The 9,722-nt window shown below is 53.3% G+C and overlaps 1 long non-coding RNA gene across 1 annotated transcript; it reads left to right on the forward strand.

The window, feature by feature from the left end:
* Positions 1 to 534: 534 nt before the first annotated feature.
* LOC119519491 lies at positions 535 to 7,928 on the forward strand. The gene is made up of 3 exons (XR_005214030.1): positions 535 to 622; positions 1,988 to 2,140; positions 6,449 to 7,928. It is a non-coding gene; the product is annotated as an uncharacterized LOC119519491 (long non-coding RNA).
* The last annotated feature ends 1,794 nt before the right edge of the window (positions 7,929 to 9,722 follow it).

Below are 9,722 nucleotides of genomic sequence, written 5' to 3' on the forward strand. Positions count from 1 at the left end.
CGGCCTTTCCTGTCCTCAGAGGCCACAGCCCAGGGAGCCCAGCACAGGCTGCTCCTCCGTGAGTTTGTTTCGTTCATTCATCAGCGTTTTACTGAGGCTGCTGTGTGCCAGGGGAGCTCTTGGCGCTGGGAACAAAACAATGATTTTTTTTAAAGATGAAGGAGTTCACCTTCTAGCACCGGGAGTGAGCGGAGGGCCCCAAGTCCTGGAGGAGGGACCGGACCGGGCGACCCTGGACAGCCTGGGCCCCCACCCCGGCTCCCTCCCCCACACCTGGGAGGTGACAGCAGCTCCCGCCCCAGGGCCCGAGAAGCTTCCTGCTGGCGAGTGGCTCGCCCACGTGGCCCACCTGACGCCCTCGCCCCACGTGACTCACTCTCACGTGATCCCCTCGCACCCACGTGACGCCCTCGTGACCACGGGACTCCCGCTCTCTCCCCATTGGGCGAATAGGAAATGAGGATCGCTGGCTCTGATTGGCCGGGCCTTGCTCACGTGAACCCTGGGAGCCAATCCCTGTTGCCCGCGGAGGGGCTGTCCCGGTGGTCCCAGCCTCTTCCTGGGCCGTGGGGAGCGAGGGCCGAGGGCCGCGTCCGTGTGGTGACCCCGGCCCCGCCTGAGGGTGAGCCGTGGGGAGGGGCCCGGGGCGGCCGTGGGCTGAGGCGCCCGGCTCCGTCAGGGGGCGGCTCCCTTGGGGGGGCGGCTCGGCGGTCCCGGACAGCGCCCCCACCCCGCCCCTCCTCCGCTGCGCCCCCCGGCCCGGGAGTCCCCGCGCGGCCTCCCGGGGCTTCCCCAGCCCGCCTCCGGGAGTGCCCGGGCCCTGCCCCTCAGCCTGTGGCCCGCGGGCGGGAGACGGAGGGGCTGCGCCCGGGTGCGGGGGTTTGTCCCTCTGAGGCCTCAGGGCCCCGAGGCCGGCGGGCGGCTGAGCCGGAGCCCGTGGAGGGCCGGGCCTGGGCGGGAGGGGGGGGCCGCCGGGTCCTGGAGTCCGCCCGGACAAGGCGGTGGGGGCGGCGCAGAGAGCAGGGGCCCGGGCGGGCTCAGCCTCGGACAGTCCTGGGCGACCTGGAGGCCGAGTCCCTCTCTGGGCCCGACAGCCTCGTCCCCCTGTCGGGCGTCGCCGTGGTCCGTCCTCCCGACCCGGGATCGCCAGAGGCGCCGGGAACGCAGGAAGGTGTGGGCTTCTCTGCGCCCCTGGGGCGTCCCCACCTCCTCCTGACGCCCTTGTTGCTGGAATTGCGGGGATGGGGGGCTGGCGGGGTCAGCTGCGGCGCTCGTGCCTGCCTGGATTCCAGCTGAGAACAGCTCGCTGATGATTTTCATCTACATTCGTGGACTTGTTGTCGTTCTTTCTTGTAATGTCCGTGTCAGGGTGTGGTAACGAGGCTAAGTGACCTCATGACACTTTCTGGAAGAGTTTCTACACAATTAATGGCATTTTTCTTTTTCTTTAACTTTGAAAGAATTCAGCAGATTATTTGGAACCAGTGAGTTCTTTGGGAGGTTTCTAATTATAGATACTATTTTTTTTATAGATGGAAGAATATTAAAATTTTCTATTCCTGTGTGTGTCAGTTTTGGTAGATTTTGTTTCCCCTTGAAAAGAAATGCAACACAGAGGATCAAGGTCATTGCAGTGAGCCAGTACAGTCCTGACTGCTTTGGCTGTGCCTTCGGGCAGATTTGTTTTGGTAGCTCAACTAGCTCTTCTAAGTATTGTCTGCTGGAGGTTTTGTCTGCTGTGAGTTGGTCTACAACGATCATCAAAGTAAAATTGGTTTAAATGAACTTTTAGTTATAGTGCCAGTAGATGGATGCGTTTTCTTCATACAAAAACTGAGGGTGACAGATACCTTTTTTTTCCCCAAATTCCTTTTTCACCCCTTTCCTTACCTCTCTCTGGGTGGTCTTTAGAATTAAGCATCTGAGCTATTTGACATGTGGTTTCCACTGTATTTTTCTGTGCATTTACACAGAGGTATATTTGCAGGTGGATGACGTTCAGAATCGACAGGGCATGCACCCCAGGGCAGCCCAGCCTCCATTCCTGCAGCAGAGCACAGCACAACAGATGACACAGGGGCTCTGACCCTGCCTCCCAGTGCACGTCCAGGTCCCCCACCCATTGTCTGAGCGAGTCTGGGTAAGTCGTTTCTGCTCTCAGGGCCTATGTTTTCCTCATGTATGAAATGAGACAGTAGCTGTGCCGAGGGGTTGTGGGGGGCTTGGTGAGTCCCCGGAACAGGGGCTGCCAGGAGGTGAGTGCTCTCTGAGCCAGCTCTGCTGTTCTCCTTAGTCTGAGCCCACGGGATGTCCGCTGCAGGGTCCTTTGGGTTCTCGCCTAAAGGCGCACCTGGGAGCACGTTCCACACAGATACACAGAGAGCAGCTTTTTCCTTTTAACGCCACGTCATGGTCAACAGGGTGGCATAGCAGTGTCCTAGTTCACGGGTATTTTTCACTATTACACACGTGCGTATGTCCCCTAACACGGCTTTCTTTGTGTGTTCTGTGCTCCTTTGTCGTTACACATGCTAATGAACATGCTAATGGACAAGCTTCCAAGGCCGGTGTACAGAGTGTGACTTGGGAAAGCGAGGCCAAGTTCTCTTCCTGGTGGGCCCAGGCCAGGCTGCTGGGGAGGAAGAGGTGCTTTTCAACTTTTGTGGACCCCAGAGAGTGTATGGCCTATGCCGTCCTTCACGCTTTAGCTTGTTGACGTGGAGCAGAAGGGTTTGTCGTGATTTCTTTCTGCCATGAGCAGGCCCTGCTTCTGAGAGTAGAAGCCAAAGAAAGCGATTGCAGTTGAGAGACACAGAGGGAAACACAGCAAGGCGATGCTGGTTTCTGTCCTTGTTGACAGGCCTAGGGGACATGCTCAGGGCCGTCCCTCAGGATGGGAACTGAGGGGAGGGTGTGGGGGGCTATGAAGAGCTGCCTGGGACGTGGCTGTGATGGAGGCCAGTGCTGTGAGGCACTTGCTCGATTCTTCTGGTTCCGTCTGCCCTCGCGGTGCAGCAGACCTGCAGGTTTGAGAGAACATGAAGGAGGGGACACAGACTCAGTGAGGGTGCTGGCTCATGGTGGGTGAGGGGGTGCACTGGGCATCTTGGACTTGATGTGGGTCCCACATTCTAGGATCCCAGTCAGGAGGAGTCAGTATACATCTGACTTGCCCTTTGGGGAGCTTGCACCCTGTCACTCTGGCATGCTGGCATGCTCATATCTCAACTTTCACCTACGTGGCACAGCCACAGCCTTTTGTGGAATGCATCCTTCAAATCTGCTTGGCTGTCCACATCTCTTTCTAACTTAGGATCCCCTTTTAGGTGGCAAACTCAGCTTCAATTGCCAGAGGCTCTTCCATGGTTGAGCACACAGCTCCTAACAGAGGCCATGTAATGGCTGAGTTGGCCTGGTGGCCCTCTCTTTTCTTATGGAATCCTAACTGCGGCCTGCTGCAGGAGAACCAGCCATCACCTGTGGAGTTCTGGGTGTCACCATACTCCTGGCAGCCCCACTCGTCCAGGGGGGCTGTGCCCCTCCCCACATGAGCGTTCAGGCCCCACTAGGATTCCCCGCAGGGGGACTCCTATCCCAGGACTCATGCCCAGTACAGCCAGTGGTTCCTTGGCCTTCTGGCTGGCCTGCCAGATGTTCCAACCCAGACTAGCCCGAAGACCAAAGAACACGCCTGGCATGGAGTCAGCCATGAGTTTAGTTAGGGATTTACACACAGGAGACGGATATTCCCAATCAGTGGGCGGGAGCAATGAAGTCAGCATTCTGCATGGGGGGGTGGGGCATGCAATGGGGGGCCTTGTAAAGGTTAGCAACGACGCAGTTTCTCATGAGATCTGGTTACAGCAAGGTCTGGCAAGGTTTGGTTATTAACCGTAAGTAGGGGAGGGAGGCTTTGATGCTTCTCCTCTGTGGAGAGGCCTGTTGCCAGGTCACGGAGGCAGCCGCATGGATCTCATAATGGAGAGGGGGTGGGGCCCCAGGCCTGGGTCCTCACGAGGACAGAAGGGATGCTGCACAGCCAAGGCTCGGACCGACCCCCACGGCCCCTCGTAGGTGTGCAGGGGGCCTTGGAGCTGGCACTAGTCTAGAAATCTCCCTGCCCCTGTGAGGGCTGGGGGATCCTCTGGGAGCTCGCAGCTTCTGTTTGTGGCCCTACCGGGAGCTGAGGCTGTAGGGCCCTGTTCCTCCCCTGAACCTCCCTTCACCAGTGCGTCAGGATGTGGCTGAAGGGAGCCTGGCACCCACCAGCTGGACAAGGGAGCAAAGTCCAGATGTTTCCCCAAGGCCTGGGGTGCTCCACTGGTGGGATTGCACATGGGCAGCACCCCCCGGAGGGGGATCCACGCTGTCTTCAAACTCCAACTTTCTCTCGCCCTTGGATCTTGCAACCCCACTTCCGGGCAAGTGTCCCAGAGACACACACGTCTGTGTGTGAAGTGTTACCTCCCTATTTGCCAGAAAAATGCGGGAACCAGTCCCCGCGTCTGTAAGTGTGGGTTAAAGCAAATGTACCACCGCGGATGGTACTGTTCTGCACAGCTCTGGGTAGAAGGAGGAAGAAAAACACTCCCATGAAGTGGCCTTTAGGAGCTCTGTTGGTTAAAAAACCAGGAGGCAGCAGAGGATGCGCCAGGCTGTCCTCAGGAAAAGGCGTATGCTATTATATGTAGAAATGTGCACACACACCAGATGTGATTACAGCCCATGCACATCCTGCCATTTTCAGGGATGTGTGCGTGTGCATGTGTTTTCCATTGTCAACAAGTGGACAGAGCATTTGTTAGATGCTGACCACAGGGACAGGCAGGGAAGGGAGGAGGAGCCGGATCCCCAGTGTGACCTGGATTTTGATCTCAATCTTGGAACGTGGCTGGGACTTGTGTACCAAAAAGTCCAAGGGCAGAGTCACTTTAAAGCACTGAAACAAAAACAGACAAGTGTACAGCAGGGTGAAGGCATGTCAGCTCTGACTCCCTTCCAGTGACTTTATGACCTGTAACGTGGTGGTGAAGCTCTCCCTCTCTTGTGGGATGTAGAAAAAACAAGCCAACAGGTGCCACACCCCCTCCCTCTAGCTGCTGCCCCCCCCCATGAGCCCCCCCCGCATGGAGCCTCGGGGGGGGCTGAGGAGACACCCCATAGCTGTCTTGACATCACCCTTCCTGTGAATGCTGTGACAGCCCTGGTGGGTCCTTTAGAAGGTGAAGAGAGGTCGTGCTGACTGTCAGGGTTTGCTGTGTGTGTGCTGACTGCCTCGGGTTGTGGGCCGAATCCTCCCCAGCCCTGGGCTCCGCTGGGGCTGGGGTATCAGAGCCCTGTCCTTGGTAATTCCAGTCCCCAGGTGTGGTCTCGGCCTGCTGTGCATTTTGGAACCTGCCCAGTGTTCCTCTCTGAGGACTCAACTCTTCCAGCTTTTTAGACTCCTGGTTCTGTTGCAGCTCAGATCTGGTCAGTGTAGACACATCAGGGTTCATGTAGACCTGCCAGATCATGTAGACACCCTGGGTCAGCGTAGACACGCCAGGGGAACTACGAAGACATCCCAGGTCAGTGTAGACACGCTGTGTCAGTGTAGACACACCAGGTTAGTATAAGAATTTAAAATGTAGATTTTTGTCCTGCAAACCTTCGTTCTGAATCCCTGTCTAGAGGGGAATTCTAGGCATCCCCATATTACACACCTTCCACAAGGTGTCACATTTTCCCCCATTTGGGGACCCCTGTGAGAGGATGGACAGCCCAGGGCTGATGTCCCGGCCACTCTATTTCTGCAGGTTCATCTTCAGGGACACTCATTTCTTCATATTCTTACTGTAGGTGCCTGTTAATCACAGCTTTATTTCAGCGAATTCCCTGTTTGCAGACTCAGGCGGCTCTGAATCTACTTTTAGGCAGAGGAGAGAGGGCAGCATGGGTGGAGAGGGGCATGGGGCATGGGGGCAGGTGGGCCACAGGCCACAGACACAGGTGTCAGAAAGCAGAGCCCGGGCCCCTCCCCTGTCGGTCTCTGCTCCTCCATGTGCTGGAGCTGGGCAGGTTAGGGGCCGGCAGGGGCAGTGGTCAGGGGTGCCAGGCGGCCGGAGCCACAGACCAGAAGGGTGTGGGGGCCCAGCCAGTCGCATCTGCTCCTGACCTCCAGGCTCCCTTAGGGCCTTCCGCTAGACAGACCCAAAGGAAACGGCTGTGACCGGAGTCTGTGTGACACAGACCCTGGGGTCAGCCCCAGCAGAGCAGAGAGAGGCTGAGAGGACAGCAGCTGGAGAACAACCAGCATGTCGGTCAGTCAGAGTCTCCTCCCTAGCTTCATCTTCATATTGATGGGGGGCTTGCGTGGGGGCAGTGATGGGGACAGGGACGTGGGTGCCTCAGGCTTGGTCCAAGGGTCTCTGACAATTGAGGGTGCACTGTCCTGTGTCCTTGGCTGCAGGTCCATGCTGGTGACTGCTCCAGGCCCACCACCCTGACTGTGACACCCACACAGCCCTCATCTGCTTCCTCAACTCCCGGTCCTCTCCTGGAGGCACAGAAAGCAACCTTCACTGCCACTTTGGGAATGGGGGACATTCCTGTGCACCTTTGTGCGTCATCACAGCCACGTCTGCAGACCTTGGGGGGCTCCTGCAAGTCCACCTGGGAAGATGGCCAGAACTCTTTGAGGCCCCCTCCAGCTCATTAACCAACCATGGGGTCAGCCCACAAAGCCCCTTCCTGCCTGCTTCCTCTCCAGCCCTCTTCTTGCCCCTCTCCAGGTTAACCAATTTTACCTAATCAGAAGATAAAAACTGCCCCAGACTCACCATACTGTGAATCTTTCAAGGCAAAAAGCAGAATGTTTGATTCAGTTGTTGCACAGTGACAGCTTTTCCCCTGAGGCAGTAGGTTCACAATGCCAAAGGATGGCAAACTCCATGGGGTAGAAGGAAGAAACATTACACGGGTCAACTCAGTGATTTTCAGTAGTGATCTCTGATCACCTAGCAAGTTTGACACCTGCCAAGTGGACAGGAAGGGGCGCCTGTGGGGAGTGAAGAGTCAGGGGGCATGTGGAGGTGCAGAGACAGGCAGGACCTTGGGCAGAGCTCGTCCCTCCCTGCGCCTGAGGTGACAAAAGACAGGGAGAGGGACACTTCCAGGAAGATGGCGGAGTGCGTGACGTGGAGCGGGCCTCTCTGTGAAGGTAACTAGAGAGGGGCTGAAGAGCACCTGGAGCCATGGTTTTCAGGTGTGACCAGCCATAGAGGGTCCCCTACAGTGCGTGGTAGGGACATGGAAGAAAATTCGAGAGAGACGGTGGTTCCAGGGACAGGGTGAGTTTGTTCCCGTCGAGACAGCCTGCCAGGCAGCTGTCCATTCATGTGCACCTACCTGGACAGTGTGCTGGGTGGTGGGGAGCTCCCAGGAGGGAAACCTGGAGGCTGGGATTGCTTACCCCCACGGATGTCCAGGGGGGTGCAACAGCAAGAAGTGGGGAGGAGAGAGGCGCCATATTGGCAATCAGGAACCTGTCCCACACCCCAGAGACTTGTGGGCACATAGCAGGCAGAGAACCACCAGGGAGGACCTTTGTCCCACCTGCGGGTGCCCCTGATTGGGCTGCCTGCCTACCTGCTTTGGGCCCAAGTTGCAGCCCCAGTGCTGGGATTCCCCAGAGCACATGGAGATCCTGTGTATTGATTATTCCCCAACCTGGTTTGGACTCCGCCCACTGCAAAGGAGAAGCTTGGGGAAGACCTACTTGAGAGTGCCACCTGCTGTTAGCTTAGGGAAACTGTACTCCGGCAAACCAGATTATATATAAATGCTCAATTAATTTTGCACTTCCCAAAATAACCCTATCAAGATAAGCAAATGCCCCAAAGCCAACAGAAAATCACAAAGCATAGGAGTCACAAAATTTGGAGCAATTAAAGAAGTACACACAGATCTCCAAACAACTTCAACAAGATGGCTAGAGACATAAAGGAAATCAAGAGGACTCTAGAAGAGCATAAAGAAGAATTTGAAAGAGTAAGTTAAAAAAATAGCAGATCTTATGGAAATGAAAGACACTGTGGATCAAATTAAAAATACACTAGAGACACACACAGCAGATTTGAAGAGACAAAGAATAGGTGAACTAGAAGACGGTAATTGAATGTGAATGCACAAAAAAAACAAACGGTGAAAAAATGAAACATTTGAAACGGATCTCAGGGAAATGATGGACGACGTGAAGTGCACAAATATTAGAATCATTGGTGTCCCAGAAGGAGAAGGGTAATGGATTAGGGAGAATATTCCAAGACATAGTTGGGGAAAACTTCCCAACCCTTCTAAATGACATAAATATGCAAATCAAAGGTGCCCAATGAATTCCAAATAGAATAAAATCCAAATAAACACACTCCAAGACATATACTGATTACATTGTCAAATCTGAAGAGAAGGAACTACTGAAAAGAGTGAGAGAAGCAATTCACCACATACAAGGGAAATAGCGTCAGACTAAGTACTGACTACTCAGTGGGAACCATAGAGGTTAGAAGGCAGTAGTATGACATTTAAGACTCTGAAAGAGATAAACTGCCAGCCAAGAATTCTTTATCCAGCAATGCTCTCCTTCAAAATCGAGGGAGTGTTTAAAATTTCCAGAGACAGAGTGTTAACAAGAGGCCTGCCCTGCAAGAAATACTAAGGGAGCTCTACCACCTGAGAAAAGAAGAAAGAAAATAGAGGTCTGGACAAGGGCACAGAACTGAATAGTATTAGTGAGGATAACATAAAGGGAAAAAAGAGAGAGTGGGGAAAAAAGAGATCTGACAAGTAAAACCAAAGGATAAGATGGCAGGTTCAGGAACTCCCTTCATAGTGATAACTTTGTGAATGAATTAAACTCTCCAATTAAAAGATACAGCCTGGTAGAACAGGTTAAAAAGTATGACTCATAGATATGCTGTTTACAGGAAACTCATCTTAGACTTTGCAACACAACAAGGTCTGAAAGTGAAAGGATGGAAAAAAAATATTCTACACAAACCGCAACCAAAAGAAAGCAGGGTTAGCTATACTGATATTGGACAAAATAGACTTTAAGTGCAAAGATGTTGTAAGAGACAAAGAGGGATACTATACGTTATATTAATGAAAGCTATTCATAAGAAGAAACAAGAATCACAATTGTTTATGCACCCAATCAAGGAGCACCAAAATACATGAGACAAACACTGGCTAAACTGAAGGGAGCAATAGACATGTCTATAATAAAAGTGGGAGACTTCAACACGTCACTCTCTTCTGTAGATAGAACTAGACAGAGGAGCAATAAGGAAATCCAGACTCTAAACAATATGATAAATGAATCAGACTTGACAGACATACATAGATGGTTGCATCCCAAAGTACCAGGATATACATTCTTCTCTAGCACCAATGGAACATTCTCTCCAGGATAGGTCATGTACTAGAGCACAAAACAAGTCTTAATAAACTTGAGAACATTGAAATTATTCAAAGCACATTTTCTGACCATAATCGAATGCAACTAGAAATCAATAACCAGCAAAGAACCAGATCTTTCACTAGCATATGGAGGTTAAGCAGCACACTCCGAAACAACCAATGGGTCAAAGAAGAAATTACAAGAGAAATAGGTAAATATCTAGAGACAAGTGAAAATGAGAACACAACGTATCAAAACCTATGGGATGAAAGGGGAGGACGTG

Source organism: Choloepus didactylus, chromosome 23, assembly GCF_015220235.1.
Source record: "Choloepus didactylus isolate mChoDid1 chromosome 23, mChoDid1.pri, whole genome shotgun sequence".
NCBI classification, from domain to species: Eukaryota; Metazoa; Chordata; class Mammalia; order Pilosa; family Megalonychidae; genus Choloepus; species Choloepus didactylus.